The sequence below is a fragment of the Erythrolamprus reginae genome, chromosome 1, assembly GCF_031021105.1.
Source record: "Erythrolamprus reginae isolate rEryReg1 chromosome 1, rEryReg1.hap1, whole genome shotgun sequence".
Lineage (NCBI taxonomy): Eukaryota > Metazoa > Chordata > Lepidosauria > Squamata > Dipsadidae > Erythrolamprus > Erythrolamprus reginae.
This window is the reverse complement of record NC_091950.1, coordinates 61082475-61099988: the sequence shown is the minus strand read 5'-3', so window position 1 is coordinate 61099988 and position 17514 is coordinate 61082475.

Here is a 17514-nt window from a genome sequence, read left to right as displayed (position 1 = left end):
ACTTCTCCAGGGGCAATCTGGAAGATTGCTCCTCTGAGTCCAATTCAATACCCAGAAAAGTAATCCTGGTGGTGGGGCCTTCGGTCTTCTCAGAGGCTAAAGGCACCCCTAAGTGAGCACAAAGGGCTTCGAAGTCCCGCATTAGAGCAAAGCATTGCTCCGAATGCGCAGGCCCCGCCAACAAGAAATCATCAAGGTAGTGAACGACAGTACCCAGACCACTTTGCCTCCTGAGCGCCCATTCCAAAAAGGTGCTAAAACTCTCGAACAGAGAGCACGAGACAGAGCAACCCATAGGTAAAGCCCTGTCCACGTAATAACCACCCTCGAAATGGAAGCCCAACAGCTCAAAGTCGTCGGGGTGTATGGGGAGGAGCCGAAATGCCGACTTAATGTCGCATTTACCCATAAGGGCTCCTGTCCCACACTTCCTAACCATAGTCACGGCCGCATCAAAGGATGCATACCGGACCGAACAAAGCTCGTCAGGAATGAAGTCATTCACTGACTCCCCTTTTGGAAAAGACAAATGGTGAATCAACCTAAATTCACCACTCGCCTTTTTGGGGACCACACCTAAGGGAGACACATGAAGATTCGGGAAGGGCGGTTCCGGGAAGGGCCCGAGGACCCTGCCCTCGGCCACCTCCTTCCGAATCTTCTCCCTAACAATGTCTTCATGACCAACAACCGACCTAAGGTTGTCAGACATGAAGGCCCTCCTAACACCCATGTAAGGGATCCTAAATCCCTCCGAAAATCCTAGCAAGAGAGCGGCCGCTATCGAGCGAGGGTGGTAGTCGCCCAACCAACCCTCAAGCACCTGCAAATTGATTGGACTGGGCCCCTTTACCCCCAACAGGTGGGGGAGGCTTTGGGGGACCCCCGCCCTTCTTTTCCGCCCCCTTCTTGGGGCGGGGACACACGGCTGCGGAATGGTTCCCCCCACAAGTTCCGCATGCGTGACGAAACCTGCAAAAGGGACGAAAACACGCCCCTTTTGCGGCGAACTCATGGCACACCAGAGAGGCCCCTTTTCCCACTCCACCCGCCGCGGCCTTGGCCGGCGCGGGCGTCATGGGCTCCTCTTCCATAAAGTGACCGCTGTCGGTCCTATCACATCCTTCCTTCCCGGACATATGCGTGGCCTGGAACCAAAGGTCTGGGACCACAATATCCCAGGGCAAGTAGGGGTCATGGGCGATACGCATCCTAAACCCCTTATTGTAGTGCCTCCAGATCGTACCTGCGTACTCAAAGTGGGCTCTCGCTATTAGGTCTATGTATTTCAGCAGTGCAGCGGCCCTACCCGGCTGCCTCTGAATTACTACCGAAGCAAAGGTCAAAAAAGCATACAGCCAAGAGCTGAAACACTTTGTGACCTTCGTTTTTTTAACCTTCTCCCCAGGCACAACCTCCTTGTCCTGCTTGGGGACCTCCCTATTTAAAAGGGAGAAAAGGTCGACATATTCCCCCCGCCAGATTGCTTCCTTCACAGACGGGTGGAGATGATAGCCCAATGGTGTCGCGGGCAACCCATGGCCCCAGGCTTGATGCTGGCGAACGGGTCCCACACCGTGGTGGCCCCCATCCCCAGCACACCAAGCCCCGGTGGATACACCAAAGGGGGCGGTGGCATAATGGCCGACGGAGGAGGGATCCAACCTCCCACCCCTGCCCCAGGTGGGAAAGATACCCCTGGCGCCCCTACCGGCAGAGCCGGCGGGGACCAAACCTGCCCACATGTGCCCGCAGTGGCCCCCAGGAAGCTATTGCCACTCCCCAATGCAGGCGGGATAAACCCGGGACCCTGCACGGGAAGGAGCGGTGTAGTGCCTGCGTGTGGTGCAACCTCACCTGCCCCGTAAGGGGTGGAAGCCATCCACGGGGGGCCCATCCTCGCCGGGCCCTGGAACGATGACCACTGCCCCGACTGGGCCATCTGCGCGGTGTGGGCCATCTGTCCGTCCTGGGCTGGTTCCTCTTCAGGGTCGTTACCCCATGCTGCGGAGGCAGTCATGGGAAGCCCCTCCGGGCCTGCCCCAGACCACCACTGCTCCAGCTCATCGAGCCTCTCCAGGACCCTGGCCCAAGAGAGAGAAGGAGAAACCTCGGTTTGAGGGACCGTGGGCATGAATCCCACACCCCCTGCCGCCGGGACCACCCCCGGGGGCCCTTCCGCACTGGCACGAGCCCGAGCAGAAGGCCTCGCCGCCCTCCTAGGCCGAACCACAGGTTGGGCCGGAAGGGCCTGGGCTTGCCTCTTTTTAGGGGCCATGGGCCTGCCTCAAACTATTTTTATGTTAAACAGAATAAAGAAGGGGGTGGGAGAGAACTACCCCCAAGGAGGCTGCACCCACGAGGCAAGGCCTGCTTATGCTGCAGGCCTCCCAATGCACCCCCTGGAGGTGAAAACCTTCCCCCTCCCCAGCGGTTGCAGCAAGGTCTCGCTGCACCGCTTTATAGGGGCCTTTATTCCCAAGGCCTCACCCCCCCCCAGGGACCCCGTACACCCCAGGAGGCCCCGGAGGAGAGCACCCCCACACCCCGAACCCAGGAAACTGGGGGGCAAACCAGGGCGAAGCACAGCTGCTGCTGGCTCCGCAATAAATCCTCTTCGCCTGAAGGCAAAAGGAGGCCTTCTCGCCCACCACAGGCTGCACAAAATGGCGGCCGCCGCACGAGGCTCCTCCAAAATGGCTGCCACGAGCAGAACTGACAAGTGTCTGCTCGTGGCTTGCTGTCCGGGCGAAAAGGAAGAGCCCCGGGCCTGCTCGCCCTTATATAGGGCAAGCAGGCCCCGCCCGGACCAATCAGCAGCCGGGCCAGACAGGCCCGAACTCCCGAGCGAAGTCTCATCTCACGAGACTTTGCTCGGGATTCAAGATGGCGGCCGCCATGAGGGTCCGGTGTCTCCCGGTCCCTCCAGCAAAGCCTGCTGCCGGGTAAGTCCGGTGCTGCAATTCCTTGATTTTTCAGAATCCACTAGACTTGGGGCGGCTCACAACAGCAATAGAACAATTCATAACAAATCTAATAATTTAAAAACATTTTAAAAAACCCCATTATTAATCAGACATACATATAAACATACCATATATAAATTGTATAGGCCCATGCCTGGCGGCAAAGGTGGGTTTTAAGGAGTTTATGGAAGGCAAGGAGGGTGGGGGCAGTTCTAATCTCTGGGGGGAGCTGGTTCCAGAGAGTCAGGGCCGCCACAGAGAAGGCTCTTCCCCTGGGAGCTGCCAAACTACATTGTTTAGTCGACGGGACCCAGAGAAGGCCAACTCTGTAGGACCTAATTGGTCGCTGGGTTTCATGCGGCAGAAGGCGGTCCCAGAGATATTCTTGTGGTAGATTCCCCCTCCCACAAAATGGAGCGGAATCTGCCTCCTGACATCTTTCCTCCAGATCCTCATGTTTCAGGCACCAGATTCCTCCTCTCTGATTGTAGGAAGGAGTGAAGCTGAGTCTTTCGTCTGCCTTCCTGAAAATAATACCCCACCCCCACCCACTCTACTTAAATTCCATTCCAATTTTTTCAAAAAATGTCAACACATGCATAATAAAACAGGAAGTCTGATTAAAGATTTGAAGAATATGTGCTTTAAAGAAATCTTCTTAGTCTTCTAAGTTTTCCTAATATTACCTGAGGAGGGTTTTCTTGGGAAATTTAGTCACCTTATACAAGTAAACTGATTGCCTCCATAGCAGAAATCTGAGATTTACCTTATGCAACAAAAGTGGATTCTGAAAAATCAAGGAATATCTGTTACTAATATGTTGTATTACTACAAAAACACAGAAGATTATACAATCATATATGACTACTTGTAATTTCTTATTCACTTCACATCTCTCTCTCTCTCTCTCTCTCTCTCTCTCTCTCTCTCTCTCTCTCTCTCTCGTGTGCATGCTTTGGGGCATGTGCAAAGGATCCCATGGTGATGCCACATGATCACACAGCATCAAAGGAGCATTGTGGCTCCAAAGCAATCAAATCCAGGGAGTCGATCAATGTATGCCGTTCATGCAATCAACGTATGTCTTTCAAAAAATCAGGGTGCGAGACAAATTGGTAAAAAGTGGGACATCAGCTTAGTTTTACCACACCTGGAACACTGGGTGACACATATTAAGACATGATAAAAGTAAAGAAAACTTTTGAGAAAGAATTGCATGCAATGAATATATCTAATCTGAAGACTGTGAGAGAACATGATGTCCAATATAAAGTGTAATCATTTACAAAATAGCATAGACCTGTTCAATGTTGTCCAAAAAGAACAAGCAACAATGGACTTGAAGTCCAAAAATGTGAATTTTGGAATGGCCTAATTGTAACAATTGTTCATCAATTGAACAGATTTTCTCAGAAGGTGATAATATTTTTCTTTGCTGGAGATGCTGAATTTCCATCTGTCAGAGATGGAAGTAGTAAATCCCAGCAAAATGTTGAACTAGATTATCTCTAAAATCTTTTCCAATTATTTTCCAATTCTATGCAAGGAAGAGTGACCCAGGCACAAATGAACTTCAGACCACATTTACTTGGAGATCTTTTTGTCCCACACTGAAATACGATCTGTCTGTCCTAGAATCTGCTACCAGTATTCTGGATTACTAGATACATATTAAGAGCTTTACTTCCCTTATATTGCACTTACTATTTATCTTCCTGCTTAAATGCCAAAGCAAACTTAGGCATTTTCATGTTACCTGAAAACAAAGATGGGAATCTCCCCAGTTGCTATTCTTAGTCCTGAATATGTTCATGAGAATATTAGATAGAATGGAGGTAGAAAGAATTTCATTTGTCCTTATAACAGCATACCAAGAAGAATAGATTTGATTATAGTTCCTTGATGGATGATATAATAAAGAATAAAGTATCTCCTATTGCCTCCCTAGCTATAATTTTCCATTGGTTTAATAATGGCAAAGACCTCACAGTATGCAACCTTTCACTTCATTTTCTCATCCACTTCCTAATTTTAATGCCCCCCCTTCTAACTATTTCATTTTGCACATAGAGACAACAACCCTGTGACATATTATGCCATGCAGAATGTGAAAGCCTTGACTTCCTAGCCAAAAGACTGCTTTTGCTTCTAGCTGCAGGAAATAAAATTGATGTGGCAGTAACAGTGTCACTGGAATGTTCTAAAGTGTCACTCTCAAAGACAGACAGTGCAGAAAATGGCTTTGAGTGCTCAAGATCAATTCCCTCTCTCCTCATATCAGCATTTTTTTCTGAGAAAAAAACTAGACATGGTTTGCTGCTACTGCCACTCTTTAACACTGAAAAATGGATGCTTGTTTCTCTTTCATTGCTCAAAAATTATAAAAAATGACTGTTCATAATCACTTATATTACAGAAATAAAACCTTCACAAAATAGGCAGAATTATGCTTGGTGTAAAAAGTCAAAATCACTTATTAACTAGAAGCACGGTGTCTTCCCATTTCCTTTCTCTATCATCTCCCAATGAAAGCTAGTATACTCCATCAACCTGTCAAAGCACAAGATGCATTTATTTCACAACATGTAGCTGATCTGTGCATTCTGTTCTTGGATTTGTAGTATTGTATTTACAAGAGAACTTACTTTGATTTGAGATAGCCAAAGTTGGAGGAATACTTATTTTCCCCCCAAATACTCCATTTCTGAATTCCCCGCTATGCATGGAGATTTATGCTGAAAAAGGTGCATCGTTTTTGTTTAAAATTACATTTAGTTTGATGAAAATGAAGTTGCTTTCAAAGCATGTTTCAAAAATAAAGAAAATGTGAAATACTCATGAATGCAAAATGATGTTTTAGTACTTATTGCAGGCGTTTTGTTACTGCAGGTCTAGTGTGCCTTTCATCTGGAAATTCAAAACAGAGGGCATTGAGGTCTCTCCTCATTTTATTCTCACAATAAAAACTCAATTAGGTAGGTCAAGAATAAAGAGACTGAGAGGTCTGTGTCACCCAGGGTATTTGATGATGGAATGGAAATTGGAATCCAGAAGCTTCTTATTTAAATGCAGGAGAAAGGTCTTCATCAAGTGTTTCAGTATTATGAAAAGAAAAATCTCAGACTGTCACAGAAAAGAGGAATCTTTTCAGTGTCCTGAAGAAAAAAAGGCATAGGCTGATGATTGGTGACTCACTTCTCAGAGGAACATAATCAGCATAATCTGAAGATTTATAATGGAAAGTATGTTGTTTTTCCAGGTGAAAAGATTAGCAGAGATTGTTGCAGAAAATTAAATCAAGAAAGCACACACAGGCAGACTGATGCAGCAGATCTAAATAAGAAACTTTTTTCTATACAATAATATATATAGAACACAGATTCTTCTCCGATGTAATAGAAGTTACAGGCAGGAGAGAACAGTTGGTTTCATTTCATAGTTCAGAGTACAGAGTGGGCAAATATACAGTGGGCTGATTCACTCCCAAGCTTCTAGCTTCAGTTTTGATTCTCTGCATAGACTCAGATGCATTAAGCTTCTATTGACTGACTTAGTTCTTTACTTAATTTTTATTTATTTATTTATTTATTTATTTATTTATTTATTTATTTATTTATTTATTTATTTATTTATTTATTTATTTATTTATTTATTTATTTATTTATTTATTTATTTATTTATTTATTTATTTATTTATTTATTTATTTATCTATCTATCCATGAAGAACTATTGCTAAGAGATAGATACTGTACTTCCATCTCACACAAATTGGGAATAATGTGTTTGAGAAACATTTCAACTAAATCTAGAGGGCAGGGAAACATTGCTATTTCTCCATCCTTATTGTGTCTGGCTGGGGTGGGTGGGATGGGTGGGGTGGGTGGGATTATGGTGTGGATGCACACCTGACGCTGGAGAGGCAGGAAGGGAGGAGGCAACTATCTCGGGGGTGACAGAGTTATAGTAAGTGGTGTCTGGATTCACATATTGTAAAAAAATCCTAACGGCTGAGTTTCTTAGGGATACCAGGTAAGGCAGCGGTGGGTTGCTCCCAGTTTGACCTGGTTCAACGAATGGGTAGCGGCGATGGGGTGCTCTCCTCACCTGCCCAGGATGCTTCTGTGCATGCGCAGAAGTGTCATATGCAAGCATGCACGTTATCAATTGTTTTTAAGATAATGAGTTTTAATTACAGCTTTAATTATTAGATTTGTTCTGTATTGTTTTACTGTTTTGTCAGCCACCCCAAGTTTTCAGAGAGGGGCAGCATACAAGTCTAATAAATTGTTGTTGTTGTTGTTGTTATCGTTATCATTGTCGTTTTCATTATCGTTATCATTATTGTTATTGTTATCATTATCATTATCGTCAACCAGTAACAATGGGATTTAGAACCCACTACTGATGTTAGCGCTGTAAAAACCAGGTGACCATTAGACAATAGCACAGAGGCAGAGAAAATATTAGATATTTGCTGCTACTGTTTATATTTGGGGCTTTGCAGCCCCGGTGTACTATACTTAGATTATTCATCACTTCCTAGCACAATAGTGGACAATTTTGTCTCACTATAAAAATGTAACCTGTTGGTGGTCCAGGGCAGAAATATAGTCAGTTTCTGCTCCCACCTTTTGTCAAACTTTTGATGCCATAGGTTGAAACAACCTTCCTGACCCTCAAGTGAACATAAATTGCCCTCTGACAGTCACTTGGTTTGCAAAATGGATTCAATCAGCTTTATTTGAGGAGTAATCAAGCACAAGATGCCTTTTGCTCATCAATAATCATGCAAATTTGTACATCACATGCCAAAACCTTCAAGTACAACATCTGAAAAATGATGATTACATTCCTAGTAAGAGCTGACATGTTATTTTTTTTAAAGGCCATGTTTCTTTTTTCCATAAGTGGAAATAGATTGTATATTATGAAGCAATGTCTTTCATTAATTGCACTATTAATGTCACCCTACAGGAGTCCTCCACTAAAAAGAGCATTGCTAGATTTCTCAGGGAGCTACTTCTAAAGCTGCTCTTTGGTACCGTAATGTGATGGGGAAAGTAATTGCTGTTTCTTCCAGCATATGTATCACTGTAAAAAAAGGAGAAAAACATACATAAATTACCCTTTTTCAGAGTATAAAATGCACCTTTTTCCTCCCTAAAAGAGGCTGAAAATTTGGGTGCCTCTTATACTTTGAATGTAGCTTTTTTGAAGCTTTTTTCCCAGTCCTAAGTAGGTGCTAACAATCTTCCCAGCTTCCTATTCCCTCTGATGAAGGTTTTTCTGCCCTAAGTGTTTGCAGACTTGCTTTCCTTACTACTCCCTCTGAAAAAGGCTTTTTCAATCCTAAATTAATGGGCTGAAGTTGAACAGACTAAGGAGGATAGCCAGATGAATACCTGGCAGGTAGATTTTTTTCACTATTTTCCTCCCCAGAAGTAAGATATGTTTATACTTGACCTTGTCTCCAAAAAATACAGTACCTAAAATGTTTAAAAAAACCCACAAAAAACCCCATATTAATTCTCAGAACATGAATCTTCAGTTCACAGGTAGATTAGCTTTTTTTGAGTACTGTATATACAGAAAGGATTGTGTTGGAGGAGCCTTGTGGAAGCCATTGTTAAATTATTGGAGTCTATTAGAGTTAGTCGGGTTTTTTTACAGAAAAGGTCAGTAAGATGGGAGAACCAATTAGAGACCCATAAAAAGGTGAGTTCTATCCTGATGACCACACTAATTTTTTTTCAACTAATTATGGTCTAAGTTGCTGAAAGATTGGGGGACTGGATGCTAAAATATACAATATAATTGGGGGACTGGATGCTAAAATATACAAAGAAAGGTTACTAGAATTGGGTATGTCTAGTCTAATGAAAATAAGGACTAGGGTGACATGATAGCAGTGTTCCAATATTTGAGGGGCTCCTACAAAGGCTAGGGGATCAATCTATTTTCCATAGTATCAAGAGGCAAAAAAAAAACAATGGATGGAAGCTAACCAAAGGACATAAGCAACCTAAAAGTAAGGAAAAAAATATTCTAATATTGAGAGCGATCAACCAATGGAATAGCTTGCCTTAAGAAGTTGTGGGTGCCAGATTCTAAATTTCACCCCATCCCACCTCACCTCACTGGATTGTTATTATAAAGAAAGTTTGGAGGACAACGTTTCCTATGTACCACTCGAGTCTTCGGAGAGGGGCAGCATAAAAGTCTAATAAATTATTATTATTATTATTATTATTATTATTATTATTATTATTATTATTATTATTATTATTATTTCTGGAAGACAAGAAGGACATAATTTTAATGACTAAATACATGGATAAATACATGTTGGATCTTGGTTAGATTTATTTGTTGTATGCCACCCAGAGTACGCAAAGAATTGGGCGGCTTATACATTTAATAAATTAAATTAAATTTTATATTATGCATCTTAAAGAAGAATACCCATTCCACCCCCAGACCTGCTGAGAATGGATTTAGGAGAGCTTGAAATTGAATATACACACTGAGGTAGAGAGAAGGCATAGTAGGTTTATATACTGCTGATAACACATACTGTAAAAAACCCATGAACAGCATGCTATAATAATTAGGGCATTCCTTTGACTAAGTTTGACTAAGTTTCAAATGTTAAACAGAACAGGATGGATATTGGGGGATGGAAGGAGAATAAAGGTTGAATTACATTTAAAAAGTGAAGATCAATTGCATGTATGTTGGTAGTTTCATGTTATTGTTTATGTAATTTGAGAGTGTCAGATATAATAAAAAAGGATCAAACATTATAAGCTTAATTCCTTTTATTATTCCTTTTTCCAAAATGCACTTAAAACATTGTCAGTACTTTCATAATAACTGCTGTTTTTATGGGAAAGAGGAAAGTTTATGTTTCTTTCAGACAGGCTCTGTTGTGCTCCCCTTGTAGTGAGTAACCCATTCCACACTTCTCTAAGCTTGTTGGACCTACCTTTCTAAAATGTAATGAACATGGAGATGAAAAGTGCTACTACTTTAAGCATTTCAACCAGTTTCTTGTTTGTTAAAGCCAGATTTCAGAGACTGATCTTTTCATCTATTTTTCAGTTTCTGGAAAATGAAGCAGAAGTGAATAAGATCATTGAGGAAGTTCAGATTCTCACACACTTGACCCATCGGGTTTTGTAACAGATGTCTTGGTAGTGAAATCTCCCATTGTTTCTCCCATGCCTAAACATTCCTTAATCTGGACCAGAAGAGGATTATCCATTATTTAGATAAGCTTGGTAATATTGAGCAGACCCCATCAATAATGTCTTCGCTGTTTCCCTTTCACTGGCTGTCTGGGGAATTCTGAAAGTTGAAGTCTATACAATTTAAAGTTACCAAGTTTGAAAAACACTAGGTTATGTCTTTCCATTCTGTTCATGGATTTCATCTCATTAGGTTTTCTGCAAGAATCCCCAATTTTAAATAGTTGACTTTTTGACTGGTGAGAAAATAGTTGTGTTCTCTTTGTATGTGAAGATTTTGTTTTATGTTTTCAACAATGATTTAGAATCAACAGATTACATAATGATTCTAATAAGAAATAATAGTTTCTCATTTACTTCTGCTTCTAGGATGAAAAGCAAGATTTTTTTTTTTTAAAGGTGATTATCACCAATGCTTGGACTGCTCAAACATTTTTGATATTTTTGGATCCAAACTCAAAATAAAGTACTTTCTGTGCTAAATTTTAATTTTTATATATTTGTAGTTTTGTTTAAAATCCAACATGACAGCTTTGTGTGATTTTTAACATGGCATTGTTATTTTAGTTTTACCAAACTGCAGTTTACCTAATAGTAAAAGCTCAAAATAAAATCCCCTTTGATTTATAAATGCTTTATTTTGCTATGGCATGAAGAACAGGATAATTTTGTTGTATCTTGATCACAATCATCTAAGAGAGATTTGGTTAACTGACTCAAGTTGTCCCAGTGAGACTTTAGTGCTAAATAAGAGACACATTTTTGATGGTCTAAGTTAAAGATCACTAGACCACATATATACCATATTGGGTTTTTGCTCTTATTTCATATAGGCAAAAAAATTCATTAGCTTATAGGGCATTTTTACCCATATGATATGCATGGAATAAAACAATAGTTCCTAAAATTAAACATTAGCTACAGTATTTCCAGTTCAGGAACCGAAAATGTAACTTTTAGAAATATTGACGAGGCTGGATTATTTTTCTTCTCATCTTCCTTTCTGGCAATTGTTGTAGTTCCTCTTTGTCATATCAAAAGAAATATTAGACAACATTCTAAGTTGGTTAAAAAACACTTGCCCAGCTGAATAAATCCAGATTTAAAAATACTATCTCTAATGGAGAATCAGTGACATGGGAATCAGGAAGTTACTGTGAGTAGTGATGATAGATAATAAAACTGTGACTTTGCTTCCCAACAGCATAAATTGAGGAAGAAAAACAAAAGACTATTTTAGTTCCTGCTGTCGTTCCCGCCTGATCGGCCCTTTTATTTTCCTTTTCTCCTCCTTAGTTGCATGACTTAAGACTGAAGTGCCAACCTTAATTTTAAATTTCCTGGGTTTTATGACTTAAGTCAGCCCTGTAATGTTATATAAACATACTTTTCTAGTATTTAATATAAAGAAGCTTTGAGTTTGAATTGGAAAGGCTTTGATCTACTAGAAGCTCTAAGAAACAGGCTGGGTGTGATTTCTATTATTTTCTAGCTTTCTCCCTATACCTTATGTAGAATCTGTGGTGCTTTCCCTTTGTTCAGGGACTTTTCATGGAAGGGGTAGACTTGACAATGGTGGTCTGGAATATAGTTGCATTTTATTTTGTCTTTATGCTGAAGGTCTGTCTGTCTCTCTGTCTGTCTCCCTGTCTCTCTGTCTCTCTGTCTCTCTATCTATCATCTATGTATCTATCTATCTATCTATCTATCTATCTATCTATCTATCTATCTATCTATCTATCTATCTATCTATCTATCTAATCCCAGTTCTTGCATTTTGGAATATTGGTATTTAGTCTTTATATGTCAATGCTTCTTCAGGAAAAAAAAAAATGACTAGCTTTTTGTTTGGTGGGTACTGCACATGACCTTTCTATAGAATGTGAATAACTGCTTCCAAAAAAAGTGGTAGCCACATTCATAGTTCCCTCTAAGCTGAGCAGTGAGCAATTGCTCACTTAAAAATCATCATCAACTCAGAGTTTTCCAAACCTGCCCAGAAGCCGAGAGGGAAATAGTGAAAGGGAAGGAGAGAGAGAGGAAGAGAGGAAGAGAGAGAAATAGATAGAAAAAAGAGAGGAAGGAAAAGAGAAAGAAAAAGAATGGGAGTAAGGAAGAGAGAAAGAAAATCAAAATCTAGTTTGAAACTAGCTCAACTATTTAAGTGGCATTTTGATATTGATAGAGTTGCCCTATTATGAGCTCACTGTTATAGACACACAGTACAGTATTTTATTTTGAAATTCTCTTAGGCAAAACAGGGTGGGTTTTTTGTTTGTTTGTTTGTTTATTTATTTATTTATTATTTCTGTGCTGCCCAGTCCCGAAGGGACTGCCGCTCAGACACTATACTTTTGCGCCCCCCCCCAAAAAAAATTAGAGGGAACACTGGCCACATTAAAGACAAGAAACAAATTTGATATATGTTAATTTGTATTTTAAAATAATAAAAATTAAAGATAAGCAATATAATTACAACACATCTACTTTTGATGAGTCCTCGGGATCAGGAGTACTAGAAAACAGTGATATCCCAGCTAGCAGACAAAGTAGAATTTGAATAGTTGATTTCCCATAAAAAAGGATACTGCAAGAAATTGTGAATTGCTGGAAACCAATCCTTTTGGGATTCAGGGGAGTGGAGGTGACTAAAAATGCCAGAGGAGTACTGGTGTTTTTCAATCTTGGCAACTTTAAGATATGTGTACTTTAATTTCCAGAATTCCTTAGGCACCTTGCTAGAGAGAATAAATACTAAGCGTCTCAGATTACTAAATTCCCTTAGTATTGTGGAAGTACTTCTGAGTCTTCTCTGAGCTTGTCAACAGTCTTTCTTGTGCATCTTGAACAGTTAACAATATCATTGTGAAAGACTTCAGCATAAGCAAATCCCAAACTGCTATGTAGAACAAGAGTTTATGTGATCTTTTCTGAATGAAAGATGAATGAATCTGTTAAATTCAGCTTTGCTCAATTTTTAATTTTTAAATCACATACTTGTTTTATTCCAATTTACATTCCATATTAAAATGCATATATACTTTTATCTAATATTTTTTCTGGTTTACATTTACACTTCTGTTATTATACAACTTTTAGCAAAGTACTATTTGAGTGCACACTATCCTAATATATGCATTCATATATAATATTTGGAAGTACAAATTCAATTATTTCTAATAAATGAGAAACTGAACAAATTTATGTCCCTGTGACATGTTTCTCTGTGTATTTTTGTATTACTAAAATTTTTATGAATCTTAGTAAAACATGAAATTTTTCTTCATATGCAATAAGAAAGTACCTACATTAGTAATCTAAATGACATGAAATACATGGAACAAAGCAAGCTCATATATTAGCTCCTAAAATTAAATATTAGTTCTGAAATATTGACTAGCTACCTCCAGTTCAGGAACAGTAAACATAACTATTAGAAATGTTGATGAGGCCACATTGCTTTTTTTTCTCATCTTCCTCTCCTGCAACTAAGAGTCATGGCTGTTCTTTGTGATATCAGAAGGAGTATTAGAACCCAATGGATGAAATAAGCACATTAGAAACTATAGCATGAGAAGAAAGCAGGATCCAAAATTTCAGATCTTTAATCCTTCCCCATTTTTGTAATGTTGATACTTTGAACATTTCATGAGGTCATGGTGCACTTGTACATACTTCAATCAGGGTTTGGCAATCTTGTGTGAAATCTCACTCCATCTGGTCATGCTTGCTAACTTTGATCTTTTATCAACTTGACTGTAGTTCCTTTGATTGTTGTGAGCCATTACCCTTTCCCCCATGTCCCAGACCAAACAATATTCCAGTAAAACACCTTTCTAGACAATTACTTGGAGGAAGAGCCAAGTCTTCATGGTCCTGTAGAACAGGGAGTCAAACCTGTTGCCCATGGGTTAGATGAGTCACGTGCTGCCCATGCCCATGCCCAGTTTAGCGAAGCGGGACAAAGTTATGATATGTCACACGATGACATCAATTTGACACCCCTATCTAGAAGTTAAAAATGATAAGGATCCCTCATACAATATCTCAGCTAGCTCTCACATGACATTTTACTATTATTTTGTGTCAGGTTGCTAAATCATGACAATTTTTAATATATTTCTTTCTCTGATGAGTCATGATAGAAAAGCATGTGATGGGTATCTGGATATTGAAAAAAGTTATCAGGTTGTTTGCTTTTGGCCCAGGGATCCTGATGGCCTGATAATCTCTGAGACCGCCTGCTGCCGCACGAATCCCAGTGACCGATTAGGTCCCACAAAGTGGGCCTTCTCCGGGTCGCGTCAACTAAACAATGTCTGTTGGTGGGCCCCAGGGGAAGAGCCTTCTCTGTGGTGGCCCCGGCCCTCTGGAACCAATTCCCCCCAGAGATTAGAACTTCCCCTACCCTCCTTGCCTTTCGTAAGCAACTTAAGATCCACCTTTGTCGTCAGGCATGGGGGAACTGAGACATCTCCCCCGGGCATATACAATTTATGAATTATATGTTTGTATGTATGTGTGTTTAGAAAATGGGGTCTTTTAAATATTTTTAAACAGTAATTTAGATTTGTTGTAAATTGTTTTCACTTTGTTGTGAGCTGCCCCGAGTCTGCGTAGAGGGGCGACATACAAATCTAAATAATAAATAAATAAATAAATAAATAAATAAATAGATAGATAGATAGATAGATAGATAGATAGATAGATAGATAGATAGATAGATAGATAGATAAATAAATAAATAAATAAATCTACTGCAGAAATCAGCGTAGCTTAAATGAATGTCTCATATATATTTAAAGAAGGGGCAATTTCCCCTTTGCTGCTGTCACTCATAGCAATACCATTTCCCCACCATGTGTTTTTATACTGATGTGTGAATGTATGTAAATATCACATACATATTATATACATATATAGAAAAATATACACATATAAAGGCACATATACAAAGGATTTTTTATAGAATGGAAGGAAGGTTGCATGAAGAACTATATTGCATACTTCTTCAGCCCTATCCATCATCAGATATTGATGATCATGTTGGGCAATTTTTGTCAACAGTTGTATGAAAAAGTGCTGCTGGGTTTTGTCCAAATCAGCCCCTTAGGTTTTTAAGCCATGATGTTCTTCTTGTGCCTTCAATCTTTCCCTGGAGGATTCAGTGAAGGGTGCCATATTTTTTCTAGGTGTTGTATCACATGTCGAAAATATTCTAACTTTTGCTTTTTAATGGTTTTGATTATTTCCTTTCCCAGGCAGCTTATCACCTCTCACTTGTGATTTTGTTAAGCCAGTTTACATGTAACAGCTGTCTGTAAATCCACATTTCAAATGCTTCTAGTTTCTTCAAGTGGTTTTCTGTCAGAGACCAACTCTCCACTCTGTAGAGCAGGTTACAAAAGACGTAACATCTAACAAGCCTGATTTTCAGTTTTAGGCTGAAGAAGACCTTTTTCATTTTGAAGAATGCTGTTTGAGCATTCTCTATCCTTGTCTTTACTTAACTGATCATATCCCAGCTTTCATGTAAATTAAAAATGAGGTACGTGATTCCTTCAACTTTTTCTAGTGATATTCCTTCCAAATTTATCAGTGGTAAATTAATGGGTTGTTTGTAAGTTGTTTGCTGACAACCATAATCTTGGTTTTTGAGGTGTTAAAGCTTAAAGCCATATTTTTCAGTTATTTCTGAAACTCTGTTGATGAGGAACTGTAGATCTTCATGCTTACTGGCAAGCAGAACTACAGTGATGCCTCGGTTCTCGGCCACAATTCGTTCCAGAAGTGTGGTCGAGAACTGATTTGGTCGAGTACCGAATTTATTTAACCCATAGGAAATAATGGAAATGGATTTAATTGGTTCCCAGCCCTGTTAACTCACTGGGAACCAATTAAATCTATTTTCTTTATTTCCTATGGGATAAATAAATTTGGTACTCCAAGCTGCAGGAAGGGTGGGGGCGGCTGCAATCCCGGCAGCTTTGGGGGGCTCCTTTCCTCAATGCTTCGTATTATTACCTGTAAGCAGCTGCAAAAACTTTCTCCTTCCCGGCGGCGGCTTCCCTTCGAGGAGCAACAGTGCCAAGAACGTCACGTAATGAAGGAAAGCTGCTGGAGCGGCGGCAACTGCTGAGATGGCTCCAGCGGCTTTCCTTCATCATATGATGTTCCCAGCACTGTTGCTACTCGAAGGGAAGCCGCCGCCATTGCCGCCTCCGGGAAGGAGAAAGTTTTTGCAGCTGCTTACAGGTAATAAGAGGAAGCAATGAGGAAAGGAGCCCCCCAAAGCTGCCGGGATTGCAGCCGCCCCCACCCTTCCTGCAGCTTGGAGCTCTTATAGAGCTCCTCAGCCCCCTGAAGCTGCTGGTATTGCAGCAGCCCCCAGCGGTAACATTTCGGATAATGAACAAAATTTTCTGTGGCTGTTTGGTATCCGAATTTTTGTTCAGATACAGAAGCAAATTTTTGCCGAAAATTTTGTTCATTATCCGAAATGTACGAGAACCAAAGCATTCGAGTACCGAGGTACCACTGTATATCACCAGCATACCTTAAACTGATGATCTGAGCACTATTAACTTTGAGGCCAGCAACAATGTTTTCCAGTGCTTCAGAGAAAATTGACTCAGACTAGATATTAAACAACAGTGGAGACAGAATACAGCCCTGTCTGACTCCTCTTCTTATTTCTGCATCATCTGAGTATTTTGGGCCTAGTCTCACAATGCCAATAAAGATTCTTTATGATTCAGATGTCTTTGTCATCTAGTCCCACTTGTTTCAGGACTTTAATAATTTTCTGTGTCTTACTTTATCACATGCTTTTACAAAATTGATGAAACACATGTAAACACTAGATTGACATCTCTACAGTGCTGTAAAAGAACTTGAATGCAGAATAGGGCATCTCGTGTACCAAGATTGTTTCTGAAACCAAATTGTGTGTTACTTAGACATTCGCCAATTTTGCTGTATATTATTGTGTGAATTATTCTCCTGAATATTTTCAGAGCATAACTCATTAAGCTTAAATTGTTCTCTATTCGGTACACTTCTTTGCATTTATTTTTTTGGGAGGATTGTAACAAAGGTTGACTTTAGCCAATCATTTATTATATTTCATATTTCATATATTCTATTGAAGAGCTGCAGTAAAAATTTATTCCCCTTGTATTCCAGCAATTTTAAGATTTTTACTGGGATATTATCAAGTCCCGTGGTTTTCTAGTTTCTGCTATTTTTACTGTATGTTCAACCTCCTCCATAGTGATGTTTGGTCCAGTTGCTGTACTTT